Genomic DNA, 9,204 nt, shown 5'->3' on the forward strand with positions numbered 1-9,204 from the left:
GAAACATATCACATGACATTACCTGGAAACATATCACACGACATCACCTGGAAACATATCACACGACATTACCTGGAAACATATCACATGACATTACCTGGAAACATATCACCCGACATCACCTGGAAACATATTACTCGACATTACCTGGAAACATATCACATGACATTACCTGGAAACATATCACCCGACATCACCTGGAAACATATCACATGACATTACCTGGAAACATATCACACAATATCACCTGGCAACATACTACACGATATTACCTGTAAACATATAACACGACATTACCTGGAAATATTTCACACGACATCACCTGCAAACATATTACACATGACATGACCTGGAAACATATCACATGACATAACCTGGAAACATATCACCAACCTGACTTACCTGAAACATATCAAAACGTTACAGAACGTATCCCCATATCCTATTTTTTACCCTTAAAGTTACTATCAAAGTTAATAGTTTCAATTTATTAAGAGTAATAGCTATCCTCTTCAAGTTTGAAAAAATAGCATGGGTACTGCATAGGATACTTCTTTTGCTTCACATTTGCGAAGGTTTTAGTTCCCGGTCGTACCAATTTACTGCGTAAACGGCTTGATTATGTGGAGGTGTCTGGAAAATTTCTAGGTCCAGTGTTGTTGTATGACACGAGGGCTCTGTGGGCAGACTGAGCCTCTTAGCTGCCTTATACTACACCACAGAAACTAGTTCCTAAGTCAGTAATATCCAAAACGCGCATGGATTATAACGATTTTGGATAAAAAAACGGTCTTTTAAGAGTTTTACGTTATTTTTTTCTCTATATTAAAGCAATTAATGCCGCAGCTATTTGTATTAGCAAATCATGGCTACTATTATCTTCTTCTTCTTCATCTTTATGGCGGGCTCGTTGCTAAGGACGCCTCCGTGCAAAACGTAAACATCTGACATGAATTAAGTAAATATTTCAAAAGAAAAATAAAGAAAACATGTATAAATGTACAACAAAAACATAATAAATGGCAAACACAAGAAAATATTGAGTTTTGTGGCAGATAGAAGCAGCCTCAAAGGCCGCTTTTACTTCGTCACTCGTCAATAACCTTATCTCACCCCCTGCGTCACAACTTGCTCTGCTGAGATTACCGCACCATAACCACGTCATCTGCCCCAATGAGCAAATCTACGGGCCGGAGAACCAGCGCAGAAAAGGAGAAAGGGTTAATCTAGCTAACAACTGCTTCTAATATACCGAAAAAATAGCATGGGTACTGCATAGGATACTTCTTTTGCTTCACATTTGCGAAGGTTTTAGTTCCCGGTCGTACCAATTTACTGCGTAAACGGCTTGATTATGTGGAGGTGTCTGGAAAATTTCTAGGTCCAGTGTTGTTGTATGACACGAGGGCTCTGTGGGCAGACTGAGCCTCTTAGCTGCCTTATACTACACCACAGAAACTAGTTCCTAAGTCAGTAATATCCAAAACGCGCATGGATTATAACGATTTTGGACAAAAAAACGGTCTTTTAAGAGTTTTACGTTATTTTTTTCTCTATATTAAAGCAATTAATGCCGCAGCTATTTGTATTTTCTAATTCTAAAGGAATACATTCGTAAAATGTTACTACGCGAGGGTGTTTCGGTGGCGGCACCTAACGGCGGGTTCCTGAAGTCAGTTCAAGCCGCCATAATGGATGGAAGGCCCGACACTCACTCCCTCAAAATATCCGTCTACTTTACCTTTCGGTAAGTGTTAACTGAGTATTTAACCTCTTTATTGGTGTGCATGTAGATTAACAAAAGGACCGATTACTATCCCAATACCGGGTCCAACAAAGACCCGGGCGTGTCACGTGTCTCATATGGTGTGAGAAGCACGTGTCAGAAAACAAATGGATATTGTTCAATGCGCGATTACACGCCCGACACTCGTCAACAGATCCGCTGCGGCGGCTGCTACGTTATATAGGAATAGATTACAAGAGTATACGTAAGGGAATTTCCTTTCTTTAGAGACTAGGGACTTTTCCCGATTTTGGGGATTTTTTTAGGGACATTTTGAAAGCCCATTTTTCAGTGATTTGGCCGTCCACCACCAAAACCACTGTTCCCTACAGGGATTAATCGAGCTAACGACCACCAAAACCACAGTTCCTTAAAGAGATTAATCGAGCTAACGCCGCCGCCATGGCGCCGGTGCCGCCGCCGCCGCAAAATAACTCGCATTCATTACCTACCTTATGAAACATCTCTAGGTCTTATTATATTTTTTCTACAAACGTTTGGTTAGCGACGGTACGCTTGGTTAGCGATGATACGCTTGGTTAGCGATGGTATGCTTGGTTAGCGATGGTACGCTTGGTTAGCGATGGTACGCTTGATTAGCGATGGTACGCTTGGTTAGCAACGATACGCTTGGTTAGCGATGGTACGCTTGGTTAGCAATGGTATGCTTGGTTAGCGATGGTACGCTTGGTTAGCGATGGTACGCTTGGTTAGCGATGGTATGCTTGGTTAGCGATTAGCCCACGCATGTGAGACCAGGTCCACCACGTGTGGTTATTTTTATTTTTTAGAACACGCAGCCCAACGGTTGCCGTGCTGAGGGCCGGGTATATAGCCCGGGTCTGTTCAGCCCGAGTCCCGGATGACCTTGAGTCATGGCTCAGGGCTGTTTTGGGCGATTAGCCCACTCATTTGAGTATACGGTAGGGATTTTCCTTACTTTCGAGAATAGGGAATTTTTCCTAATTTAGGGATTTTTCTAGGGATATTTTGAAAGCCCATTTTTCAGTGATTTTGGCTTCCCCCTCCCCCAAACCCCGGTACCCCACAGTTACCCAGGCTTGTCTTGGGGGGTAGGGGGGGCTGGGGTGGTGGAGGGGGAGACGTAGTTGTTTCCTAGTTTTACCGGAGTAAGTTTAATTGGTCGCCAGATGAAACGGTCTTCTTACATCAAATTCATGAAAAAAGACGTATAATCAGAGGGTGTTTTGGAAAAAGAGTATCACCCCTGAGGATAAGACGAGAGCATGGACTGAAGTGGCAGAAGCTGTAACAAGGTTAGTAATCACATATTCATGGTTCAATTAGCTTACAAACTAACCTAACCTAATCAATTGGGTATTTTTTGTATAATAACACAACCACTGACCTTCCAAACAGAACATACCTTTTCATTCTGTATCTGAATAGTTTCATTATGACCATTTCTGCCACAACCCCCTCTCCCTCAACAAAACATAACTAAACCTAACCATGCCAAACCTGCCCCGTCCTACCGAACACATCCTAACTTAACATGCCAAGTTTGTTGGGGGGGAAGAAGGGGTTGGTATAGATAGTTAAGGCATATTTGCCCTTTTTTTATTCTTTATTTATTTTTATTTTTTATTTTTTTATTTTTTTTTATTTTTATTTTTTAATTGGGGGTGGGGGGTGGGATGCTAGGCATGCCAGACTATGGACACTTTTACAAGTACTTTATATCAAGACTATATGGGAATAGGTAGGTTTCGTGAGAATGGTAAAGTAAGATTAAAATAGTATATTTATAGCATTGGTCAAACAGATTATGGTGATATAATGTTAGATTGGAATGTACTCAAGATAATGAAATTAAGGTTAATGCTTTTATTTTTTTTTTTTTGTTACATATTCACATATTCATGATTCAAGTAACTTGCAAACTAACCTAACCTCGTCAAATGGGTATTTTTGTATACGAACACAACCACAGAGTTTCCAAACAGAACATACTTTTTCCTACTGCTCCATGTGAATAGCATCATCATGACCATTTCTGCTGCAACCCCCACTCCCTCAACAATCTAACATAACTAAACCAACTCCTGCTAAACCTGTCCTACCTAACACGTCCTAACCTAACATGGTAGGTCCCCAAGTTTTTTTTTGGAGGGCAAGGGCCCACTATGGAAAGGAGGGGGAGAGAGTATAAGAGTCAAGTCATTATTACCTGTTATTTTATTTATTCCTTTTTTAGAATTTTTTGTGGGGTGGAGCATGTCAGACTCTCAACGCTTTTGCAAGTATTTTATGTTAAGATTATATCGGAATAGGTAGATTTGATGAGAATTGTAAAGTAAGATTAAAATATTATTTTGATAGCATTGGTCAAACAGTTTCTGGTGATATAATGTTAGGTTAGAAGTACTCAAATGAATGGAATTAAGATTAATGCTTTGATTTTTTTTTTTTTTGTATAGCTGTATTGTGTAATATCATCCTACTTAGAGAAATGCATTTTAGAAAAGTAGGTAAAGAAAAGTAGTATTTATGGCCATGTTCATAACAACTAAAAAGTTAATGTCTTATGATGCATGTAAATAAAATACTGGTACTGATTTAGCTTTCCATCGCAGCATGTATTAAATGTTATTGGAGAAGGTATGGGAAATAAATAACATGCCATAGTGAAACGGTTAAGAAACTTGCTCAACATTTATTCCCTGACAGTGCCTTCCCTGGGAGTGGACCCCATACGCAGGATGACTGTGAGAGGCGTTGGTACAACGTACAACAAAAATCAAAGCCTCGCATTGCCAAGTGCAAGAATGAGCAGCGGCAGACTGGTAATTTTTTTTAGTCGTTATGTCTTTGAATGTAAAACTTCTATTAGTTAGTTTTTTATGTGCTCACAGAATGCATCTATATTGGCCACAATGCCTTTATTTCAGCTTAAAGTTAATAAGTTCATAGCAGTGAACTGCATATTTGATATAGAATTTTTTTTAATTTTCCTCTGTCAATGACTATCAATCTATCTAAATACCTTGGCTATCTTCCCCCAATGAAGGGTGGTAGCCAAGACAGGCACGCACACACTCACACATTCACATTCGTGTACACCAGTCTCTCAGCTGTACAGCCCCTGAGGGAGTAAAAATGGCCCTCACTGCCCTCACACTCGGACTTCCACACCAAGGCCTTAGCATATACACTGGTTACCTTGCCCTTTCATAACAATGACATTTCCCCCCTGGTGCCCCCCCACACACGTGTGATACACAGGCGCCTACTAACTATGACACTATATGACATAAACTGTGGTAGATAAACTGGTGTATGGCATCATAGGCTGCTCATCTTATATATTTGAAGGGGTACCAGAGCCATTCAGCATTGACACAGCTGATGATGTGCTAGGGATAGGACAGCAGCAACAGCAGCAGCAGTCAAGCAGCAGTGAAATATTGACTGGCCTGGATGTTTTTGGCAAAAACTTTTATATTCTCATTAAAACAATTTATTAATCACTCTTAAATTCATATTCTTTGTAGATATACACTTTATCAGTCAGTTACTTTACAACCAATAACAAATAGTGGAATATTTCTGTTAATAAGTAATATTTCACCTTTAAGACCCTTTTTCTTCAACTACGTACCTATTTAACCCATCCGCTACGAATGACATGGATTTGGCTTTCACTGGTAGTCTGGTAACATAATAGTCCCAGGTCTTTCTCTGCCTCTGCGGTGGATAGTGGAGTGTTTCCCATGTGGTATTGGTATGCTGGATATCCCCTCCCAAGGTGTAGGACTACATTTTCTTCACTGAATTGTAGCAGCCACTTTTTGTTCCATTTCTGTAGTTTGGTGATGTTTTCTTGTAGGAAATCCGCAGTTAAGGGGTTAAGTTACATGCATTAATCATGACTAATATATGACGCTTTTTTTCAGCCCCGCTGCTGTATTGCTAGAGACCATCCCAGCACATTGTTCATTACTTGTGGAAAATATACCATCAGCTACTTTGGCAACAGCCACTGCTTCAACATCTGCTGGCCCTATGACACCAGCCACTGCTTCATCATCTGCTGGCCCAATGACACCTGCCACTGCAAGGGATGACAATGAAGCTGCTCTACCACAGTCACCACCTACTTCATCGGAGTTAAGAGATGCCTTTCATAGGGCAGCAGTATAATTTTTTGATGCTGGGGCTGAATATTACTGCCTCAAGGCTATGGTTTTGTCACTTTTTTTTATTACTGAGGAGTTTAGGGTGGAAGGGGTGAAAAAAAAATTCTGCTGTTTTTCAACAGAAATGGTTAGCAAATTCATTCAAAGCCCAAAATTTACCAGAAAAAAAATTGTGTGCCTTTGTGAGTGGGTTCACTTGAGATTGGGCTCCAATACACCTCCGTGGTCTAGTGGTCAGCATGCCTGGCTTCTACGCGGGCCCGGGTTCGAATCCCGGCCCGGGCAGTCGGCATGCAGCTCACCCAGCTGATCATCCTCCCTCTCGGGCTGGTCGATAAATGGCTACCTGGGGAAACCTGGGGAAACTGTGGTAACCCGGATGTCACACTGGCCCTGTGTCCCGAGCTAATGGGCTCTCTCCTACCACAGGCTCAAGGGCCAGTGTTACGGAGACTAGCACCGAGGCCACGCACTGCTACAGCGTATGCCCCAACTTTACCTTTACCTTTATTGGCTCGACTGACAGAGACATTGCTTTGTATGTCGAAGGTCACTGGTTCAATACCCACAGCCAGGACTCTCTAACTTGGATTTTTCTGAGTTCCCTAGAGCCTAGATTAATTTCTCGGTGTTAAATGAGGAGATTTGCACCGACACCCAGTTGTGGGTGTTACAAGATATGTTGTTACAATCAGGGGCGTCATTTGGACTTTAAAAGTGGGAGGGACACTAGGGAAGACAGTTTTATATATATATATATATATATATATATATATATATATATATATATATATATATATATATATATATATATATATATATATATATATATATATATATATATATATATATATATATATATATATATATATATATATATATATATATATATATATACCATCATTAGCTTATAACACCTTTAGGCACCGATCATATTTGCATTTTATGTAGTCTGTGATGCAGGCAGGATATTCATTAGCACCTAATTAGACTCATGCTGCTCTCCAGTGCTCTCTAATGCACTCACAATCAAAGATGTAGTATGCCTATATGGTAGCATTGAGTAATCTTAGGTCACTTGGTAAAGTGTTCACCTAAGTCCGACCCAAGCTGACAACATAAACCTAAGTGTGTTTCCAAGCTGAGTGCTTAGAATATTGGCATAATAATAAAAGATGCTGAAAACTGGATTCCACTACTTTATTGAATATATGAATAATTATATACTGAATTTATAATGGAGCCAAGATAAAAAGCTATGTTTTTCAGTGGTCATACCATGATCTCATGAAAATAAAGAGGTTGATATATATAATTAATTACTACGTATTTTGGTATGATGACCATTGCACGTTAATACCATTGCTTTGCTAGCATTGAGTAATCTTAGGTCACTTGGTAAAGTTTTCACCTCAGTCCGACCCAAGCTGACAACATAAACCTAAGCGTGTTTGCAAGCTGAGTGCTTAGAATATTGGCATAATAATAAAAGATGCTGAAAACTGGATTCCACTACTTTATTTAATATATGAGTAATTATATACTGAATTTGTAATGGAGCCAAGATAAAACAGCTATGTTTTTCAGTGGTCATACCATGATCTGATGAAAATAAATAGGTTGACATATATAATTAATTACTACGTATTTTGTTATGACGACTATTGCACATTAATACCATAGCTTTGAATCCAATGATGAATATCTTCAAGCAAGACACAAATAGCAACAGACTGGTCACCAATTCACTCAGTAAACACAATACTCCAGAAAAGTATACACTGAATTCACAATAAAGTTGTTTTTCCACTTGGAACTTTGTAAACAGAAACCAAGTAACCTCGTTTTACTTCACTCATAAGTCATGATGTACGCGATGTGGTCACCTCGACCTTTCGTTCCTTCTATTAAGTGTTTAGAAGTCCTCGTCAGCACTCTCAAGTTAATACCGAAGTTAATAGTAGGTATTAGGCTAATAGTTGGTGAGGATACACTTTGAGAGTGAAGTTAATACCAAAGTCGAAAATTAATACCAATTTTAGTATTTTGATTGTACTGAAAGACCTTTACATTTCAGTAATTTGGCCTGTTTGTGTGTAAAAGCCATGGAAGATGAATTACAGATGATTTCCTTGAAATTTACAACAAGGAATCATTCGCATTCTTTTGTGTCGCTTTTTTTCAAGCTCAGTTTTCTCGCCTTCTATATGATGTTTCACCACAAATATCATTTTATCTTACCGATGAAACATTATGCTGCCATCCTCGCCTCTGTGGGCGCAACCAAAGCCAGAGCAAACCAGCATGAAGGCAAAATGTTGAGGTGTGTGGGTGTTGCGCGTCCAGCCAGCCGGGCAATGTTTTGGGTGGAATTGAGGGGCCCGGCGGGGAGGGGGTGGAGCCAAGCCGGCTTCACTTCTGTGACATCATGCCCTCTCCTTGTATTCTTCCTCCAAGATTTCCGCCGCCCTACACCGCATGCCGAATAAATTTAAACTAATCATCCAAACTTAACCTAACCTAACCTACCTAACGGGAGGGCTTCACCAACTTCGACCCCCTTGAGCTGTCATTACCAACACTCACAAACACTTAGCTATTTTCCATTACATTTACGTCCTGGATTGATGCATAAGACTTTCTTCATCATCATCATCATTTCATCGATGCCTGCTCCTAGGAGCTCCTACCAGGGAATGGCCACAGCAGAAGTGCTTCCAACTTTCTCTATCCAGACACTCCCTCCTTGCCTGCTCAAAGTTTCTCAAAGATCTTTCCCCCCTCTCCCTAACGTACTCTTGCACCCTATCCCTCCATTTCACTGGAGGTCGTCCTCTAGCATTCCCTCCCTCTATCTCACTCACATACACCCTTCTGGTCATCTTACTCTCCTCCATTCGCTCCATGTAGCCAAACCACTTTAAAGTCTGTCACTTCACTTCTTCCCTTCACCCCTGTGACACATTCCAAAATGCTCGTACACACTTCCATTACTCATTCCATCCATTCTACTCACACCACAAGCACTCCTCAAATAACTCATTTCCACTGCCTTTACTCAGGACCTCTGACTTTCATTCCAGGCCCACATTTCACTTGTGTATGTGAGGGTTGGTACTATTATTGTATTTCTCAAATTCCTCTTTACCTCCATGCTCACACTTCTGCAATTCATGATTCGTCCCAAAGACCCTACCACCCTTCTTCCTTGCAATGCCCTTTCTCTTATCTCTCCCTCCATACCACCATGCTTACACA

At 40.4% G+C, this 9,204-nt stretch overlaps 1 long non-coding RNA gene across 1 annotated transcript; it reads left to right on the top strand.

The window, feature by feature from the left end:
* The first annotated feature begins 909 nt into the window (after positions 1-909).
* On the top strand, positions 910-6,675 carry LOC127005563 (uncharacterized). Its single transcript, XR_007758718.1, has 3 exons — positions 910-3,063; positions 4,478-4,593; positions 5,704-6,675. It is a non-coding gene; the product is annotated as an uncharacterized LOC127005563 (long non-coding RNA).
* Positions 6,676-9,204: the final 2,529 nt, after the last annotated feature.

This window comes from Eriocheir sinensis, chromosome 30 (assembly GCF_024679095.1).
Source record: "Eriocheir sinensis breed Jianghai 21 chromosome 30, ASM2467909v1, whole genome shotgun sequence".
NCBI lineage: Eukaryota > Metazoa > Arthropoda > Malacostraca > Decapoda > Varunidae > Eriocheir > Eriocheir sinensis.